The sequence below is a fragment of the Pristis pectinata genome, chromosome 6 (genome assembly GCF_009764475.1).
Source record: "Pristis pectinata isolate sPriPec2 chromosome 6, sPriPec2.1.pri, whole genome shotgun sequence".
NCBI lineage: Eukaryota > Metazoa > Chordata > Chondrichthyes > Rhinopristiformes > Pristidae > Pristis > Pristis pectinata.
In genome coordinates this window covers 40,029,114-40,051,294 of record NC_067410.1, presented here as the reverse complement: position 1 = coordinate 40,051,294, position 22,181 = coordinate 40,029,114, and the positions used below count along the sequence as shown (strand labels likewise).

Here is a 22,181-nt window from a genome sequence, read left to right as displayed (position 1 = left end):
TATCTGCACTATCAAAACTGTAAATAGATTAATACACAGAACAGGCCCTTTGGCCTACTGTGACTACACCAACCATGATGCCAATCCAAATTAAAAGATGAATTTTTCCACTGAATATTCAAAAGACAATTTTGCAGTCTCAAATACCTGGATCCAATGGGATTACATAGATAGCAACAAATTGCATCAGTAATTGCATCCTCTGGACAACCCATGTCTCCACCCATTCCCAGTTCTCTCACCCCTTCCTATAACTTGAAAGCACACTAAAGTTTACATTTTTCCCTCATTCTGATGAAGGACCATTGACATGAAGGGTTAACCCCGTTTCTCTCTCAACGGACACTGCCTGACCTGCTGAGTATCCTTGGCATTTAGTTTCTAAAAAAAAGCGATTAAAACATTGTCTCAAGTAAATCTTCCAGCAAGTAAAAGTCCAGAAGGTTCCCATCACTTATTTAAAGTGGATGACCTGAATATGCCCCTTAACAACATCAAGCTCTGCACGATTTAATAGTCTTATCATGTTAAATGCACAGAGACCCTCTAGCAACAAAGTATGTTTGCAGCTAAGATCGGCAGAACAGACTTCCTCACCCTAAATATTCTGAGATCATATTGAAGTTTCTCGAATCCCTTCATCCAATGACACCTCCATGAAGTCCCAAATAGAAAATAAGTAAAATTTTAGAAGCTAATGGCAACTTCCCAAAACTACAGTTGCAAAACCAATTCAAATCACAAATCAAGGTCACAAACTGTGCTCATGCTGCGGTCACAGTTCATAAGTTTTCAAATGTCATTGTTTAGGAGTTATCAATCCACAGAACATTGCAATTAAACTTTGACCACTAAACAGTGGTGCATGACATATTTTGCTTGCCCTGACATGGTCTTAAATCTTCACATTCATCATTTGTAACTTTACTTGCATGCTTCTTAGGAAAATGTGTTGCCTACCTTAAAAATAAGCACATCTTTGGAATTCTGCACGTCTGCTTGACAGCTTCCTTTTCCAATTCATAACCTTGGTCTTGCAAAGAGATGCAAACATCTGCTGAGTCCTGTATCATGATTTGGTCTTGTAAACAGTGACCATAGACATCATTGCTCCCATCAATATTTTGGATTTTTGGAACTTACGTTCTGAAATTGGATTTCACCCCATTTTTGTGCGTTGATCACGTGCTGTGCGTAGGGTTAACATTCAACTGAATCCCCTGCAAAAGAAAATCATTAAGTTATAGGAAAATGTTTAAGAAGTGCTACAGTGAATGACACACTAAACTGAGACTTGTGCAATTCCCCAGAGATGAGAGAGATTACAGCTGATGCACTGATCTCAGAGAAGGGCAGGGTGTATGTGGCCACACCCTACACAAGTGTCTGCCGTGAATGGCCCATGCCACTGCAAGGAGCAGGTTGGTAAAGGGGAGTGGGGGGGGGGGGGGGGGGGTGCAGAGATTCAGATCTGATCTCCATGGTACCAGGCACCAGTTAGTGGCAGATGTGGCTTCAATTGACCTGTAAGATCAGTTTATAAGACAAGTTTTTCACTGTACCTCAGTACAAGTGACAATAATAAACCAATACCAAGTACGAGACTGCCAATGGCAATATCAAACCAGAGACCTTTTAATTGAAACTCATTTGTCATCTCAGTGCAAAAAGCTCTCAGGTTTTTTTTCCCACCCCCTGAATGACATAGGTTGCACTAAAAATTTCAAATTCTGCCAGTAGGAGACATTTGCATATGCAAACCAGGCACAAAAGGATCTAATTTCTAGTTTTTAATTCCTTTTCCATCAATCCCCCCACCCATCTTCATCCCCATCCTAGTTCCATCCATTACATACATAGTTCATCTGCAGGCTCCATCCTGCTATGCCTATTTAGTTCTGGTTCCACCTGCCAGTCACCTCTTAATGGCTCCAATTCTCACATTTATCAGAGTCCAGCACCAGTAGCCCTTTGTGTTCCTGCTTATCTCCCTCCGACAACTGTCTCCCACACTCCCCTCCCCCCCACCTTGATTCATCTGCCTCACTTTCCCCCCCCCCCTCTCGGTCTGCCTCCATTCACTTGCCACTGTCTCCCAACTCAATCCCCACCCCAGAATAACCTGCCTGTCATCTTACACCTCTCCTCAGTCCACCAATCACCTCATGCTTCTGTTTTACCACTCCCCTTCTCCTGGTACTGACCATCTCCCTTCTTGGTCACGATGCAGGGTTTTGACCTGAAACATTGACAATCCTTTTGCTCCCACAAATGCTTCGTGACCTGTTAAGTTCCTCCAGCAGATTGTTTGTTGCTCAACATTCCAGCATCTGCAGCCTCTTGAGTCTCCAATTTCTAGTCTCAGATTTCCTTTTCAGTGGTAGGTTATGGGGTCAGTATTGGCTTAAGATACTGATTTTGCCTGGTTGATCAGTAAAGCCAGATAATCAATTGACCATATGATTGCCTCTAATACAAGAAATAGAAATAGGCTACTCTACACTTTGAGCCTGCTTCTCCATTCATCAAGACCATGCCTCGTTGCCATTTTCCTGCACTTTCCCCATGAGCCTCAATTCCCCTAATGTCAAGAAATCTATCGATCTGTTTTGAATGAACACAATGACCAAGCTTCCACTGCTTTCCAAAGCAGAGTATTCCAAGAATTTGTCTCTCTCATCTTAGTCCTAAATGTCCAACCTTGATTCTGAAAGTGTACCCCCTAGCACTTGGCTGGTCAGACAACAGACCAATTTTCCTTGCACCTAGTTTGTGAAGCCCTCAAGAAGTTTGTACATTTTGATGAGATCTCTGCTGATTCTTCTGAATTCCAGAAAATACAGTCAGTTTAGTCAATCCCTTCTCTTACAGTAAAGTCACCATCCCTTAAATCTTTCCAATGCTACTTCTCTAGAAAGTATATTGTTCTGCACAGACATTGTGCAGAAGCCACAGATATCTGCCACGTGTCCCAAAATGAGTTTTGAACAAGACTTTATTCCAATGCATTTGGTTTTCATTAACATCATTTTCTGAATATAGTTACTCTTACCTTAAGTCTACCAGCTGAGTAAACTCTGCTAAAATAATGTTGCCAATTTTCTGCAGTCCAAAAATTAATTATCCTTTCTGGTTCATGTACAATCTTCGGTCTATTATTGTATAAAATCTGATGTGAACCAGTTAACAGAGGGTGGTCAGTAACCAGGACTGGAAAAAAGGGGATGGTCTTACCAAGAAGGTTGGCACAGATGATGTGTACAAGTAAAGATAGACACTGAGTGGCATTATTCTTTTCTTTCAAGCACAAACATGGTGGGCACAGAGGTAAAAGAATGTCTTTCACTGCACATGTATAGCACTATATTATCAATGGCGAGACAAAGGGCAACATGGAATCCATCACTCTGCAGACACACAGTTATCTGTGCTTCTCATGCTATTGCAGCTCCTGGTGAAGCTGTTGATTCACCCAACAGTATCAGGCATCTCCAGGACAGATATAGAGTAAGCTTGTTGACACTGTATTAGAAGAAGCCAGAAATATTAAATCGTGGTGATTCTAATAGTTAACAGCAGTGCCTCTGGGGTGGCAATGTTATTAAAAGGTCATAAAGACTAGCCACCGCTTCCCTGCTAAACCTCAGCTAGAGGAAACATTGCTCCAGTTACTGATGCACATGTCCATGGAGGTGTTTTCCCGTTATGGCTGTGGTGCTTTATTTGGGGTTGCTATTATCCGTGATGTTAATCCTTCTAACATACCATACTTGGCCAGCTCCCAGGATCCCACTCCTGCCACGCAGCCACCCCCAGTCAGGAGAGGTAGAGAGTGACATTAGGATCTTCTGTGCTGGTGTAAGCCCACCTGTGATACATGCAAAATTATTGTATGCAAACATGCTCATGGCCTTGAAGGAGATCCCAGTATCCAGGCAAACCTGCTTCAACCTTTCTAGACACAAATCCCTTTCCATCATCTTTCTGCCCTTCATTCCATGTTGTATGTTCATTCTGAGTTTTTTTGGCAGCCTCCTTTGGTGGTAGTACCTTATTGCCAGGCATTGTCAAAATCAATTTCAGATGCAAGAGCAGATAACAGTTAGCAAGTCAACTTTGGCAATAGAAAGACTGGCTCAGTTGCTATCCCAAAGTTATGTGGGCAGCCGCAATATATTTCTGCAATGCCAGTGTTAGAATTAGCACTTATAAGTGGAATTCTGCTGTGCAATTTGCAGCTTGAACTCTCCTTTGCAATAGCCAGCAATGTGCAAATAATACTGTCTATTGCTCTGAATTATTGGCAGTGCAAATTTTTACATGGCAGCAATTACTAGGCTGGGCAAAAATTTTAAGTAGGACCACTGTACTGGAAAGAATCAGTACTTGGGATATAGATCTGCTATTTCTTCTTGGATTTCAAATTTTAAAAAAAAGAAATGTTTTTATGCAGTGAGAACTAATTCAATTTTCTCTGGTCCAAAATAAGACTTAAAAATATCCATCATAGAAACACAAGCGATAGGGGCTGTAGACCATTTAGCCTCTTGAGCCTTCACCATTAACTGGATATGTAATTCAGCACCAATTATACTTAATAGTTGAGCATCCACAGCTTCCAAGAGCAGAGAATGCCAAAGATTTACAGAGCCAAGAGAGAAGAAATTTCTCCTCATCTCAGTCACAAGTGACACTATCCTCAGCCTATGCCTCCTAGTTCTAGACAACATTCAGGCATGGGAGATAAGTGGCAAATAACTTTCACGCCACAGAAGTGGCAGGCCAAGACATCTCCAACAGGAGAAACTCTTCCGATCAACCCTCGACATTCAATTGCATTACCATCACTCTATGCCCCACCATCAATATCCAGGGGGTCACCATTGATCAGAAATTCTCTGGACCAGCCACATAAATAATGTGACTAAGAGGCTTTGAATCTTGCAATGAGAGACTCATCTAAGACTTTACACCACCATCTACAAGGCACAAGTCAAGGGCATGATGGAATATTCTCCACTAGTCTGCATAAGTACAGTTCTAATAACTTCCAGGAAGCTCAGTGTTATCCAAGACAAAATAGCCTGTCTGACTGGCAACTCATCCACAACTCTAAACATACATTCCCTCCACTACTAAAGCACAATGCTGTAGTGTGTATGACATGCAAAGTACAGTGCATTTCTTCACACAAGATATTCCAATGGCACCTCTCAAACTGGTGACCTTTACTACCAAGGACAAGGGCAGCAGATGCATGCAAATACCACCACCTGCAGCATTCCCTCCAAGTCACACATTATCCAAACTTGGAAATATATCACCAGTTCTTCATTATTCTGGAACTCCATGCCCAACAACACAGTGAGAATACCTTCACCAGGTGGTGACTCATCCCCACCTTCTCAAGGGCAATAAATGTTGGTCTTGACCTAGACGTTCAGATACCAATAAATGAATAATTTAATAAAATATATTCATCTTTATAACACATTTAATCTAGTAAAAACATGCCAAGGCACATCACTGCAGCATTATCAAATATAATCTGGCACTAAATCACACAAGAAGTTATCAGGTCATTAGGTCAGGTGACCAAAGGTTTGGTTTAAGATGTTGACTTTAATTGACAAAGGGGAGGAGGTGGTAGCAGCAGTTTGAGACATTTAGAAAAGGAATCAGATCAGTACTGCTTTTCAAAAATATTTGAAGTCTATTTTATCCATATATTGCAAGTTCATTTGTACTAGTATAGTCAAATCTTGTGGATATCGTTTAAAAAAAAAATTCAAAGCCTTCAATATTGATTGCAGTGCCTGTGCTTAAGGGCTAAAGGAGCAGGGACATTTTATTCCTGAATGTAATCTCACAGTTGATGTAAAGTGATGGAAGTTTGCTTTTGATTTTCTTTATTTTGCACAACCAGCATTATAGGTTTAGTGTGACCCAAGGACATGTTGAACAAGTTTTGTTTAATAGTTTACACACGAATTGACTTATTCAATTACATGAAGTCTTGGAGCACTTTCACTTTTCCTTCACATTTGAATTAAATTATGCAGGGCAAAGAGTGCTTATAGAACTTTTAAACAAAACATAGTAGCAATTACAACACTCAAACAAAAATTCCAAAAGAATCCACTGCAGCCCTAGGACATCCCAAAGCACCTTATGGCAACGAAGTACATTGGAAGTGTGGTTACCATTGCAACATTGGAATTACAACACACAATTTGCACGGAGCAAACTCACATAAACAGCAATATATCAATAACCAGATAATTTGTTTCATGTGATGTGTATGGAGGAATAAATATTGTCAGTTACTTTTTTTTTAAAAGTATATAAAGGATATTTTACATCTCATCCAAAATACAATAGCTCCTCCAGAGGTGAATATTCTCAATGCTGTAATCTCAGTTCAGATTTTTGTGCTTAATTCCATTCCATTGAATATTTGAACCTACAACCTTATGATCCAGAAACAAGAATATTACAACAGAGCCATAGCTAACACAGCTAAAGAGATGCCATTACATGGAATAGACACCTCGGCCAGCATAGAAAGAAATGAAAACAAAGGAACTCTTTCAAAAGCATTTAGGTATGGTAAGGAGGATAGAGACTAGGGTTGTCCAAGGACTTACAGAATGCTGAACTAGGAAGTAGTGTATGGCTTGAATTCTGGCAGTGACCTCCACACACAGCTTCTTCTGCTGCTGCCTTCTTATTTGTATCTGCAGGGCTTCTTGGTCACCCATAGAAGAGAGCAAATCTCCTCCTTGCCACCTACTGCACTAAAGCTCAACTGTAGCAATAACTACTGTGCTCCAGGTGCATGCAACCTCAATTATAGAATAGCTATATGCACCTGCTACAGCCACAAGCCAACTTCCCTTTAAGAGGCACTAGCTAGCTTTAATCAATGTAAGCTATCTTTAACTTCCAATTGCCACTTACAAAATTGGGCCTCTTGGGAGGCAATAAACCAATGAACGGCACAGTCAGTGCTGGCCACACAAAGTAATCATGCAAATGATCAGGCAGTGTGAATCTGGCAAACTACCTGCATCAGAAATAACAGGTGCGGCTGTCTAATGTGATCCTCGTGCCTGCATTCCAGAGTATGCAGTTTAGCTCTGCATCTTGTACAAAGGCAATTCACAGAAAATGCAATTTACAGCCCAATCCTCAATCTTAAGGTCTGGGTTAAAAGAAAGGATCTAGAAGTTTTTTTCTCCAGAATGAAAATGGCAGGAACAATCTCCCTAGTGCTGTGTAAAAATACATGAATAAGATATCATAAAATCACTTAGTGCCTATTGCAAAAGAACATTAATGGGCTCCCTCATATAATACTGCTCTCTTTCAGGTATTGCAGGCTTTAGAGGTTGAATCCCCTGTGTTAGCACCACGCTTCTTCATAGGTCTGACCTCAGGATGTAGAACTAGTCATCCAGTATGCTTAGGCTACTTGGGATCATTGACAAGGAATTAATGCATGTTACAATGATGGGTGCAGGGTGGTGTTGTGACAGAGTTCTCCTGGGGCAGAAGGGCTGGGGTGTGGAACTGAGACAAACTTCTAAAGAAGAGCATGTGCAAGAAGCAGCCTCCTATTACAAAGGGCACTCATGGGAGGAATTGCCAGGGGTGTCTATAAGACTATGAATGCCTTCCCTGAATGCCTGTACATTTGGGAGCAGTCTTGATTCATACGAACATGGTTGAAAACCATGTGAGAAAAGAATTTTTGGGTGTTGCATAACTGTTGATGTTATCTGGACAGGTTGGGAGCCAAATAAAAGTGCTAGAGTACACAAATTTCTCACACCAAAGATCCTTACTTTTCCAACTGACCAAGAAATATCTGCAAAATTGTTTAAAGCTCCATTAATATGAATTCCATCTGAACAGCAGTGTTTTTCCAGTGTTGCACAGATGAACTGCTCTCTGATATCTGTAGGACAATGGTAAGTTAGGGTTGCCAAAGGCTTCTCAATAAAAGAGACAATGCTTTCTTTTATCCCCTTGGAAAATTGGCTGCCCTGTACAAAATCAGACTTTTATGCTGTATTTTTATTTGAAACCAATCATAAAAACCTGAAAAATATGGAAATCAAGGAACATTCACAAATACTGTTAATTTTCCAGTTGTGAAATATATTCACTGGCTTTTTGAGCAGTCACTGTGTGACATTTTGGAAAAGATACAAGACATCTGGGTTCTCTGAATACAAGCACAGAACAATTCACTTGCTGAATCAAAATTAATTACTTAGATTAGCTAAAAATTTGAATGTTAAAAAAAGGTTTCAGTCAGGCATGCATGCAGCAAGCAGTCTCATTTGTGTCCCTTCACCAGCCTTCATGTGGTTATCTGGTCTCAACCCAATACTGGCGAAAAGTTCGGATTGAACAGATTTAGTAAGAACTACATCTCGTTGCTCAAAGAGTATAATGGTATTCCTACTTGTCAAAGCACTCACACGGTGTGGTTTAATGTTTATTGCTTGACAACGCTGATGATATAGATGTGATTTTTTTCTTGTGTTCCATATATTTCCTATTATAAGAGATTTTATTCTCTAGCTGGAATAAAAATTAACAAGGTAATTGTTTGCAAACACGTGGTATAGCTTGAAGTGCAAAATCTTCAGAGATGAAAATAATTGACTTTTTCTTATCTGCTAATTTAATAAATTAACTTGATGTCAAAATAGCATTGCGTTTTAATAATTTGAAATATAATCACATTTGAATGTTTTGTGTTAAGCGTATGTGTTAAGGAGAATTGATGCTCATCAAACTGCACTCTGGAGTTACAAAATGCATACTTCAAAATTATAAATTAGTGGGTGATTTTGGTTTGAATTAGTTGGACTCGTTTAACAAGAAAGTGGGTTTTAATGCCTCTTTCAATAGCTTTCACAACAAAAGAGAAAATTTGGGAGGAAAGGGCCATAAGAACCTCAAGGGAAAGCAACAGCAGCAGCCAGAACAGCAGCATCATGACTGGCTCTGTTGTACATCAGGGAAAGTCAAAGTCTAGGCAAGCAGTAGTGATAGGGGAATCTGTAGTCAGGGAGACTGATAGGCATTTCTGTGGCCGTGAGCAAGACTTCAGGATGGTGTGCTGCCTCCCTGGGGCTAGGGTCAAGAATGTCTCTGAGTGGGTACAGGACATTCTGAGAGGGGTGAGCAGCCAGAGGTCATGGACCATATGCATACAAACAACGTAGGGAGGAAGAGAGATGTGGTCCTGCATAGAGAATTTAGGGAGTTAGTAGAAAGTAGCAGGACCTCCAGAGTTGTAATATCAGGATTACTCCCTCTGTCATGCACTAATGCCGTACCAAGCCGTGATGCATCCAGATAGGATAGAAAGCATCCCATTTGGATGCATCACGTCAACTGCTCTGCCCAGGACTGCAAGAAACTGCAGAGAGTTGTGGACACAGCCCAGTGCGTCACAGAAACCAGCCTCCCCTCCTTGGTCTCTGTCTTTACCTCTCGCTGCATTGGCTAGGCAGCCAGCATAATCAAAGACCCCACCTACCCGGGCCATTCTCCGTTCTCTCCACTTCCATCAGGTAGAAGTGCAGAGTGCGCCTGTGGCTGTTCCCCTCAATAGTGCAGAGTACCCCTGTGGCTGTTCCCCTCAATAGATAGTGCAGAGTACACCTGTGGCTGTTCCCCTCAATAGATAGTGCAGAGTACACCTGTGGCTGTTCCCCTCAATAACAGGTATACCGCTTTGGATACTGTTGGGGGGGGCGGCCTACCACAGGAAAGCTGCAGTGACCAGTTCTCTGGCACTGAGCCTGGTCATGTGGTGCAGAAGGGAATGGGGGAGAAGAGGAGCGCGGTAGTGATAGGGGATTCCATAGTTGGGGGGGGGGGGCAGACAGGAGATTCTGTGGACGTGGAAGAGACTCCCGGATGGTATGTTGCCTCCCTGGTGCCAGGGTCAGGGACATCTCAGATCGGGTCCACAGCATTCTGAAGGGGGAGGGTGAATAGCCAGAGGTCATGGTACATATTGGTACCTATGACAGGTAGGAAAAGATGAGGTCCTGAAGAGGGAATATAGGGAGTTAGGTAGGAAGCTGAAAAGCAGGACCTCGAGGCTAGTAATCTCTGGATTGCTGCCTGTGCCACGTGCCAGTGAGGGTAAGAATAGGATGATTTGGCAGATGAATGCATGGCTGAGAAATTGGTGCAGGGGGCAGGGTTTCAGATTTGTTGATCATTGGGATCTCTTCTGGGGAAGGTATGACCTGTACAAAAGGGACGGGTTACAGCTGAACTGGAGGGGGACCAATGTTCTTGTGGGAAGGTTTGCTAGAACTGTTGGGGAGGGTTTAAACTAGTTTGGCAGGGGGATGGGAACCAGAATGATAGGTCAGAGCTTGGTTGGTTTAGTGTACAAGTAGATGCGGAATGTAGAAAGACTGTGAGGAAGGATAGGCAGTTGAAAGGGCAAAATTGCAGTCAGTTGGATGGGCTGAAGTGTGTCTACTTTAATGTGAGAAGTATCAGGCACAAGGCTGATGAACTTAGAGCATGGGTAAGTACATGGAACTATGACGTGGTGGCCATTACAGAGGCTTGGCTGTCGCAAAAACAGGAATGGCTGCTGGATATTCTGGGATTTAGATGGGGACAGGGACGGGGCGGAGGTAAAAGAGGTGGGGGAGTGGCTTTGCTGATCAGGGACAGTGTCACAGCTGTAGAAAGGGAGGATGTCCTGGAGGAGTCGTCCACTGAGTCAGTGTGGGTGGAAGTCAGAAACAAAAAGGGAGCGATCACTCTATTGGGAGTATTCTACAGACCCCCACGGGCCCCCCCCCCCAATAGCAGCAGAGATGCTGAGGAGCAGATCGGGAAGCAGATTTTGGAGAGGTGCAAAAATAACAGGGTTGTTGTCATGGGTGATTCCAACTTCCCTAATATTGATTGGCACCTCCTTAGTGCAAAGGGGATAGATGGGACAGAGTTTGTTTGGTGTGTACAGGTAGGATTCCTGACACAGTATGTGGACAGGCCGACTAGAAGAGAGGTCATACTGGACCTGGTACTAGGCAATGAGCCTTATCAGGTTTCAGATCTCTCGGTGGGAAAGCATTTTGGAGATAGTGATCATAACTCCTTGACCTTTACCATAGCCTTGGAGAGGGAAAGGAGCAGATGATATGGGGAAGTATTTAACTAGGGGAGGGGGAATTATGATGCTATTAGGCAGGGACTTGGGAGCGTAAACTGGGAACAGATGATCTTGGGAAAGTGCACAGTGGAAATATGGAGGGTGTTTAAGGATTACTTGCATGGGGCTCTGGATAAGTTTGTCCCATTGAAGCAAGGTAAGGATGGTAGAGTGAAGGAACCGTGGTTAACATGCGATGTAGAATATCTTGTCAAGAGTAGGAAAGAAGCTTACCTAAGGTTTAGAAAGCAAGGATCAGACAGGGCTCTGGAGAGTTACAAGGTAGCCAGGAGGGAGATTAAGAATCGACTTAGGAGAGCTAGAAGGGGGCATGAGAAGTCCTTGGCGAGTAGGATCAAGGAAAAACCCAAGGCCTTCTACACGTATGTGAAGAATAAGAGGATGACTAGAGTGAGGGTAGGACCGATCAGCGATAAAAGAGGAAACATGTGCCTCAAGTCGAAAGAGGTGGGGGAGGTCCTTAATGAATACTTTGCTTCAGTATTCACCAGAGAGAGAGAGAGAGAGAGGGAGAGAGACCTTGATATTTGTGAGGATGGCATACAACAGATTGATATGCTTGGGCATGTTGATGTGAGGAAAGAGGATGTGTTGGAACTATTGAAAAACACTGGGATTGATAAGTCACTGGGGTCAGACAGGATATATCCAAGGTTATTACAGGAAGCTAGGGAAGAGATTGCTGTGCCTTTGGCGACAAGTTTTGTGACCTCACTGGCCACAGGAGTAGTGCCGGATGATTGGAAGGTGGCAAATGTTGTTCCTTTGTTTAAGAAAGGAAGTAGGGATAACCCTGGGAATTACAGACCAGCGAGTCTTAGTTCAGTGGTGGGCAAATTACTGTAGAAGATTCTTAGAGACAGGATTTATGGGCATTTAGAGAAGCATAGGCTGATTAGGGACAGTCAGCGTGGCCTTGTGAGGGGCAGGTCATGCCTCACGAGCCTGATTGAATTCTTTGAGGATGTGACAAAGCACATTGATGAAGGTAGAGCAGTGGATGTGGTGTACATGGATTTTAGTAAGGCATTTGATAAGGTTCCTCATTGAAGGCTTATTCAGAAAGTCAGGAGGCATGGGATCCAGGGAAACCTGGCTGTGTGAATTCAGAATTGGCTCACCCATAGAAAACAGAGGATGGTGGTAGGTGGAGCGTATTCTGCCTGGAGGTCGGTGACCAGTGGTGTTCCGCAGGGATCTTTTCTGGGACCCCTGTTCTTTGTGATTTTTATAAATGACTTGGATGAGGATGTGGAAGGGTGGGTTAGTAAGTTTGCTGATGATACAAAGGTTGGTGGTGTTATAGATAGTGTAGAAGGTTGCTGTAGATTACAACAGGATATTGATAGAATGCAGAGCAGGGCTGAGAAGAGGCAGATGGAGTTCAACCCTGATAAGTGTGAGGTGATACACTTTGTGGGATTGAATTTGAAGGCAGAATACAAGGTTAATGGCAGGACTCTTAGCAGCGTGGAGGAACAGAGGGATTGTGGGACCCAAATCCATAGATCCCTCAAGGGTGCCACACAGGTTGATAGGGTTGTTAAGAAGTATGGAGTGTTGGCCTTCATTAGTCAGGGTATTGAGTTCAAGAGCCGCAAGGTGATGTTGCAGCTCTATAAAACTCTGGTTAGACCACACTTGGAGTATTGTGTTCAGTTCTGATTGCCTCATTATAGAAAGGATATGGAAGCTTTAGAGAGGGTGCAGAGGAGATTTAGCAGGATGTTTCCTGGATTGGAGAGCATGTCTTATGAGGATAGGTTGAGTGAGCTAGGGCTTTTCTCTTTGGAGAGAAGGAGGATGAGAGGTGACTTGATAGAGGTATACAAGATGATAAGAGGCATAGATCAAGTGGACAGTTAGAGACTTTTTCCCAGGGCAAGAATGGCTAACACGAGGGGACATAATTTTAAGGTGATTGGAGGAAGATATAAGGGGGATGTCAGGGGTAAGTTTTTTACACAGAGAGTGGTAGGTGCGTGGAACACACTGCCTTCAGAGGTTGTGGGGGCAGATACATTAGGGACACTTAAGAGACTCTTAGACACATGAATTATAGAAAAATAGGGGGCTATGTGGGAGGGAAGGGTTAGGTAGATCTTAGAGCAGGATAAAATGTCGGCACAACATTGTGGGCCGAAGGGCCTGTACTGTGCTGTAATGTTCTACGTTCTATGTTCTAAGATACAGGAGCCTGAGGGCACACACCAACAGGCTTATGGACGGCTTCTATCCCACTGTGATAAGACTATTGAACGGTTCCCTTATACGATGAGATGGACTCTGACCTCACGATCTACCTTGTTGTGACCTTGCACCTTACTGCACTGCACTTTCTCTGTAGCTGTGACACTTTATTCTGTACTGTTATTGTTTTTACCTGTACTACTTCAATGCACTCTGTACTAACTCAATATAACTGCACTGTGTAATGAATTGAACTGTACGATTGGTATGCAAGACAAGTTTTTCACTGTACCTCGGTACAAGTGACAATAATAAACCAATTCCAATACCAATACCAATAATGAAGCCAGGAAAAGGAAGATAGTACAGTTAAATGCATGGCTAAAGAGTTGGTGTAGGAGGGAGGGTTTCAGATACCTGGATCATTGGGATCTCTTCCAGGGATGGTGGGTCCTGTACAGGATGGATAAGTTGCACCTTAATTGGAGGGGCACCAACATACTTGCAGGGCAGTTTGCTGGTACTATTCGGGAGAGTTTAAACTAGTGTGGCATGTGGTAGGGATATGGAACAGTAGGTCTGCAGGTGAAGAAGGTAGATGTTCAGTCAATTAAGTCTAGTAGGGAAAACAGGCAGGGCCAGGTTAATGAACACACCAGGAATGATGGTCCGAAGTGTATTTATTTTAATGCAAGAGGTATTATTGGTAAGGCAAATGATCTTAGAGTCTGGATTAGTACTGGATTGCCTAGACTTTGACCTTCCCTGATTATGATATTATAGCCATTACAGAAACTTGGATGAGAGAAGGGCAGACTGGCAGTTCAACATTTCAAGGTATAAGTGTTTCAGATATGACAGAGAGGGGTGTAAAAGAGGTGGGGGAGTTGGATTACTGATTAGGGAGAATGTCACCACTGCCCTAAGAGAAGACATCTTGGAGGGCTCGTCCAGTGAGGCCGTATGGGTAGAATTCAGAAATAAGAAAGGTGAAATCACCGTGATTACAGACCTCCCAATAACCAACAGGAGATAAAGGAACAGGTATGTAGACACATTGTGAAAAGGTATAAAAATAACAGGGTTATTGTACTGGATGATTTTAACTTCCCCAGTATTGACCAGGACTCCCTGAGTGCCAGGGGCTTAGATGGGACTGAATTTGTTAGGTGCATCCAGGAGGGTTTCAAGAAATAATATGGAGATAGTCCAATTGGGGAAAGGGCCGTACCAGACCTTTTATTGTGGAATGAGCCTGGCCAGGTGATTGAAGTTTCAGCAGGGGAGCATTTTGTGAACATTGACAATAACTCCTTAAGTTTTAAGACAGTAATGGATAACGATAAGACTGATGAAAGTGCGAAATGGGGGAAAGGCTAATTACAACGGTATTAGACAGGAACTGGAGAAAGTAGATAGGGAGCTGCTGTTTGAGGGTAAATCCACATCTGACGTGTCTTTTAAAGGCCAGTTGATTGGAGTTCTGGACCAGCATGTAACTGTGAGGATGAAAGATAAGGACGAAAAGGTTCAGGAACCTTGGATAACATAACATATTGTGAGTTTAGTCAAAAAGCAAAAGGAAGCACATGTAAGGTTTTGGAAGCTGAAATCAAATGAAGCCATTGAGGAATGTAAACAAAGCAGGAAAGAACTTAAGCTCGAAATTAGGAGGACTAAATGGGACCATGAAAAGTTCTTGGCAAATAGGATTAAGAAGAATCCCAAGGCACTTTATACGTATATTAGGAATTTAAGGGTAGCTAGGGAAAGGGTAGGTCTACTCAAGAACAAAGGAGTGAATTTATGCATGGAGCCAGAAGAATTAGGTGAAGTCCTTCACAAGTATTTCGCATCAGTACTCACCAAGGAGAAGGACATAGATGATGGTAAGGTTAGAGAGGCGTATGCTGATATTCTAGGGCTTGTCTATATTAAGAAGGAGGAGGTGTTGCATCTCTTGAAAAACACTAAGATAGATATGTCTCCAGGGCCTGATGGGATCTATCCCATAATATTGAAGAAGACAAGGAAGGAGATTGCTGGGGCCTTGCCAGAGATCTTTGTATCCTCTTCAGCCACAGGCAAGGTGCCAGAAGACTGGAGAATAGCCAATGCTACTGCTTTCTTTAATAAAGGCACCAGGGACAAGCCAAGAAATTATAGGCCGGTGAGCCTTACATTAGTGTTCAGGAAATTACTGAAGAAGATCCCTTCGGGATAGGATTTACTCGCATTTGGGAAAACATGGACTGATTAAGGATAGTCAGCGTGGCTTTGTACAGGGGAGGTCCTGTCTCACAAATCTGATAGAGTTTGTTGAGGAAGTGATGAAAGTCATTGATGAGGGTAGGACAGTGGATGCTAGCTGCAAGCATTTGATAAGGACCCTCATGTTAGACTGGTCCTGAAGTTTAAGGGATCCATGGTGAATCGGTAAGTTGGATGCAAATTTGGCTTGGTTGTGGACAACAGTGGTGAAGAGGTGTTTTTCTAACTGTAGATCTATGACCATTGGTGTTCCACAAGGATTAGTGCTGGGACCTCTGTTGTTTGTAATATATATTAATGATTTGGACAAAAACGTAGGTGCTCTGATTAGTAAGTTTGCAAACGACATGAAAATTGGTGGAGCTGTGGATAGTGCAAAAGGATATCAACAGATACAGCAGGATATAGATCAGTTGAAAACTTGGGCAGATCAATGGCAGATGCAGTTTAATCCGTACAAGTGCAAGATGCTGCATTTTAGGAGGTCAAATGCAAGAGGAAACTATACAGTAAATAGCAGGATTCTTAAGAGTATCGATGTCCAGAGGGATCTTGGGGTGCAAGTCAAAGCTCCCTGAAAGTGGCAACACAAGTGGATAGCGTGGTAAAGAAAGCATACAACATGCTTGTCTTCATGGGTTGGGCACTGAGTATAAAAGCTGGGAAGTCACATTCCAGCTGTATAAAAATTTGGTTAGGTCACATTTGGAGAATTGTGTGCAGTTCTGATCGCCATACTGCAGAAAGGATGTGGAGGCTTTGGAGATGGTGCAGAAGAGGTTCACCAGGACGTTGCCTGGATTGGAGTGCATCGGCTAGAAGGAGAGGTTGGACAAACTTGGATTGTTTATTCTGGAGCTTTGGAGGCTGAGGAAAAACCTGATGAAAGTACCTAAAATTATGAAAGACAAAGATAGGGAAGATAGGGTCTTTTTCCCAGGGTATAAATGTCAAATACTAGAGGCCATAGGTTTAAGGTGAGAGGAGGAAAGAGGAGGAGAAAAGGAGATTTGCAAAATAAGGTTTTAGCACAGAGAGCAGTAGGTACCTGGAACACATCACCAAAGGAGATGGTAGAAGCAGACTCAATAGCAATATTTAAGAGGCCTTGAGACAGACACATCAACAGGCAGGGAATAGAGAGATACAGACCATGTGCAGGCAGATGGGATTAGTTTAGATTGGTATCATGGTCAGTGCAGACATGGTGGGTTGTGTTCTTTGTTCTAAGGGTGGAATGAGCTGGCTAAGGAAAGTTTTTGAACGACATTGTGGGCAAGTCAATCCTGGTACTTTGATTTATGAGTCTGTGTCATACTGTTTCCTGGTCCCACACAATCGTGCCTCTTATATCATTACAAGAATGAACAGGGATCTATATTATATGTGCAAGCACAGTTTTTGAACTTATTATACAACATGGCTGGCTGGTAGAAAGGTCTTTCTCTGTGCTGTATGACACTATGACTCTAGGACTTGACACAATGTTCAGTGCAGAAAATGCTCATGGTCCCTCTCGGCAGTACATGGCCTGTAATCTGAAAATAAACACATTGTAAGGTTTAAGTATTAGAACGTAATTAAGATATGGACGTGTGGGAACATGATGTGATAATGGAAACATTAATAGTTTATGCAATACCTAGAGGAGGTATGAACGATTATAGACTCATAGAGAAATGTAGCAAGGAAACAGGCCCTTCCGCCCACTGAGTCCATGCTGACCACCAACCACCCGTTTACACCAATCCTGCATTCATCCCATCAACTCCCCCCAGATCCTACCACTCACCTACACACCAGGGGCAATTTACAGCTGCCAATTAACCTACCAACCAGCATGTCTTCGGGGTGTGGGAGGAAACTGGAGCACCCGAAAGAAACCGATGTGGACATAGGGAAAACATGCAAATATGATTTCCCCATATGGCACCACATTTCAAGATGATTCAGTATTCCCTGGAAAAAAATTAGGCACTTTTGTGTCCATAGGCTTCTGTACTGTGATGAATAGAAGTGGGGGTTGACCAGATGAATTCTTTCCTCAGAATGATCATAATTTAAGCTACTGAGGAACAACAGAATAATGTGTGCACCAAAGCTCATAAGCACTCATGTAAAATCTCATCAAAGGATTGGTTTTAAGGGATTAGTCATCTTGCAGCAATTTGTCATATTGCTCTCAAAGAGCAAATTAATATACTGATAAAATTTAAATACTAAATATTAACATGAAAATGTTACTTCCTTCTCACACGAAACAATTTGGAGTTTAGCTAATTGCAAAGATCACAAGCCTACTTCATTACCCGTATCCTCTGATCTTCTCCAACTCCATTAGCTTCAGCCATTTGCCCCTGAAAAAAACAGCATTAATATTTACTTAGAGAAAGACGAAATGTCATATATAGTATGACATATTTAGGAAAGGGACAGAATTATAGATCAGTCAGCAGTGATAGAGAAAATAAGAGAAAATCCATGAAAGGACAGAATGAAAGAACATTTAGAAACAATGAATGATAATAAATAGCATGGATTTACAAAGGGAAAATGTTGTTTGAACAACCGTATTGAATTTTTGGTGGCGGTAACAGGGAGAGTAGACAATAGTAATACAGTGGATTTAATTCATCTCCATCTTCAAAAGGTCTTCAATAAAAGGTCCGCCTTAATAGTCTGATGAATAAGGTCAGAGAATGCAGACCCAAAAACAAGTAGCAGCGTGGATGGCTCACTGGCTTTAGGATAAAAAGCAGTGTGTTGCACCTAAGTGTACCTCTTTACTCCAAGTGGAAGGAAGTCTGCAGTGGTGTTCCACAAGAATCAATGTTGGAATTGCTGTTATTTCTAACTTAGATTAAGATTTTAGACAATGGAATCCAAAACACAATTTCGAAATTTGAGACCAGATTATTGAGAGGTGTCAGGACCAAGTGGGGGAAAGGGGCAAAGGTCGATTCTGAGGAAGACTGCAACAAATTACAGGATGAGATTAATAAACTTGCAGAACAGGTAAACAATTGGCAATTGAAGTTCAAAACAGATAATAATTGCAGAAGATGTCATTCATTAGGTGGAAGATGTGAATCAGGGTGCAGAAGCAGTAGAGATATACTTAATGGATAGTATTGCAAAATAGGAAAGTTATGCGAAACCTGCCACACACCTTGGTATGACCACACTTAGAATTCTGTATCCTCTTGTAGAAGGGATGTGGTTTCATTAGGGAGGATGCACAGATGACTTACAAGGATGATTCCAGAAATAGGAGGATATACATATCATAAAAGAATGAACACATAGTGTCCCTTTTCTGTTGAGAAAATAAGCCTGAGGGGGTGAGCTAAGATAAGATAAGATATCTTTATTAGTCACATGTACATCAAAACACACAGTGAAATACATCTTTTGCGTAGGGTGTCCTGGGGGCAGACTGTAAGTGTCACCATGCTTCCGGCACCAACTTAGCATGCCCGCAACTTCCTAACCTGTATGTCTTTGGAATGTGGGAGGAAACCAGAGCACCCTGAGGAAACCCATGCAGGCACGGGCAGAACGTACAAACTCCTTACAGACAGTGGCCGGAATTGAACCCGGGTCGCTGGCGCTGTAAAGCATTATGCTAACCGCTAATGAAAATGCTTAACATGGTGGATGCAGAGATAGTGTTTCCATTTGAGGGAAAGAGCATAACTGGAGGTCATCAATAAACGATGGTCACCAAGAAAGCCAGTGTGGAATTCAGAAGAAATTTCTTGACCCAAAACCTGGAGTGTTGAGAATGAGGAACTGCCCATCAAGGAGAAGTCAAAGTAAGTATTATAGATACATATATGGTGAGGCTAGACAAGAACGTGAGAGAGAAAGGAATAGAGGGATACACTGATAGAATTAGAAGTGAAAAGAAAGGGGGAAGCATGAGTGGAGCATAAAAGTTGGCATGGACTGTTTGAACATAGAACATTACAGCACAGTACAGGCCCTTCGGCCCACAATGTTGTGCCGACATTTTATCCTTCTCTAACATCTATCTAACCCTTCCCTCCCACATAGCCCTCCATTTTTCTATCATTCATGTGTCTACCTAAGTGGCTCTTAAATGTCCCCAATGTATCTGACCCGCAACCTCTGCCGGCAGTGCGTTCCACACACTCACCACTCTCCTGTGTAAAAAAACTTACCCCTGACTTCCCCCTTATACCTTCCTATAACCACCTTAAAATTATGCCCCCTCGTGTCAGCCATTGTCGCCCTGAGAAAAAGTCTCTGACTGTCCACTCAATCTATGCCTCTTATCACCTTGTACACCTCTATCAAGTCACCTCTCATCCTCCCTCTCTCCAAAGAGAAAAACCCTAGCTCACTCAACCTATCCTCGCAGGTCATGCTCTCCAATCCAGGCAACATCCTGGTGAATCTCCTCTGCACCCTCTCTAAAGCTTCCACATCCTTTCTAATAATGAGGCAATCAGAACTGAACACAATACTCCAAGTGTGGTCTGACCAGAGTTCTATAGAGCTGCAACATCACCTCGCTGCTCTTGAACTCAATACCCCGACTAATGAAGGCCCACACTCCATACGCCTTCTTAACAACCCTATTGACCTGCGCAGCAACCTTGACGGATCTATGGATGTGGACACCAAGATCCCTCTGTTCCTCCACACTGCTAAGAGTCCTGCCATTAACCTTGTACTCTGCCTTCAAATTCAATCTCCAGAATGGCCTGCCTCTGTGTTGTCTATACAATATAATTCAATGTTATCCTATCCAATGACTTCTGGCTCCACAGTTCACCCATCCAACTCTTTTCTACAATAAAACAAAATCATTTGAGGACACTCAACTGGACAAGCAGCATATGTGGGCATAGAGTTAACATTTTAGATGACTGACTCTTGATTAGAACAGTTGAACTTGAGCATTTATGTTACTTGTTTCTTTATTAATCCCATTCCCACTCTCTTCTGGATTGTACCACTTATCAATTAATTTCTTCTACATGCATCCTATCACAGACCTTCCTCTCTTTGCCCTTTTCTCTATCCCTGAGTCTGCTTGGGATCAATTGCATTAATCTTTTTCCAGCAGTGATGAAGAGAAATATTAACTCTGTTTCTCTCTCTACAGACACTGCTTGACCTGACAGTCATTCCCAGCACTTGTCTGTTTATGTTTTCATATCAACAGTAGCTGTTCAATCTGTGCTTGCCTTCTGCAGTCTGCTCCAACCAGCCTGACATACAAACACATCTGCACTAGCACCTCCGAGGCTAAGCAGTGGAAGAGGCTGACTCAGTGATCATTGAAGTGACCATTTTCCGAATTCTTTCCTCCAGACAACTTAGAACTGATAGCTGTCAGGACCTCCTTGTGATGGCAGGGGGCCAGACAGAAAAAAAATTTAAAGGCTGCTTCAAAATTTCACTGCAGCTCAATGACACAAGGCCACAGGGAGCATTTTGTTCTCTGGAAGAGAAAGCAAATTATTTGGCCTATGTGCAGCAAAAAAGTAGCATTTAATAAATCACAATTAAGCATAAAAGATCATTCACCCCACTCCTTGCTACAATGTTCAGGGTGATTTCTGGCTCCAATTTAAACTCCGCAATAATTGGTGTTATTTCCAGTGTTGATAGAGATTCAAGGTTACAAGGTGATCTGTGTGTGTTTGATCTTGTTGTACACTATGTACTTGTCTGAACAAATATTGATCATCAAATGTTTTGTCAGCAACACAAATGCCATATGGGGATAAGGCAGAATTCTCTTCAATGTTATTGAGTGTTGGGAGAAGTTTAATTACATTGTGCATTGCTGCTCAAACTGCAGCAAGACCTTGACCTCCACACAGGGCCAGAACATCCAAAACTTTGACATGGATGTAAAATCAAATTACATGGAGGATAATCTAGTGCTTACATCAAATTTTGCAGTTACAGTAAAATCAAATGTACATCATCAAAATATAATTGTTGCAAAGACATTGCTTGTAAGTTACAGGATGTAGCATGTTTTTGGAATCAAAAGGGTGCTGCCCAGTCATCCTCTCTGTAGAATGGGTTCAGGAGGTTGTCCACAACCCCCAGTAGGCTCTAGATGGGGGTATCTACAATATACCTACTGTCATCAGTAGCACCGGGTTCTGTTGTTGGGAGGATGTGAGAAAGCCAGGGTGGGGATTTGGTGGCACTGTCTTCTTTGGTACGTACTACTTTGATTTCATGGAATGAAATTTAACAATGTATTGTATTTATCTCAACTTATCCAGTCAACGGCACCATGTACCTTGCACAGCTAATAGCAGAAAACTGATTCTCATGGTATAGGTGCTAATACCGGATTCTGGGAAAGGATATATAGATTATTGAGCAGGGATTACTGACAAAGTTATTGGGTTTAATTATCAGTTATAATATTGTAAAGCATCCCAAGATGGTTCCCTCCATTACAATTCAAAATAAAATTGATACCAAACCAAAGAAAAAG

General features: G+C 42.3%; 1 long non-coding RNA gene across 1 annotated transcript; it reads right to left on the bottom strand.

The window, feature by feature from the left end:
- Positions 1-962: 962 nt before the first annotated feature.
- LOC127572110 (uncharacterized) lies at positions 963-6,836 on the bottom strand. Its single transcript, XR_007956575.1, has 3 exons — positions 6,648-6,836; positions 1,144-1,220; positions 963-1,033 (listed from the first exon to the last, which is right to left on the bottom strand). It is a non-coding gene; the product is annotated as an uncharacterized LOC127572110 (long non-coding RNA).
- Positions 6,837-22,181: the final 15,345 nt, after the last annotated feature.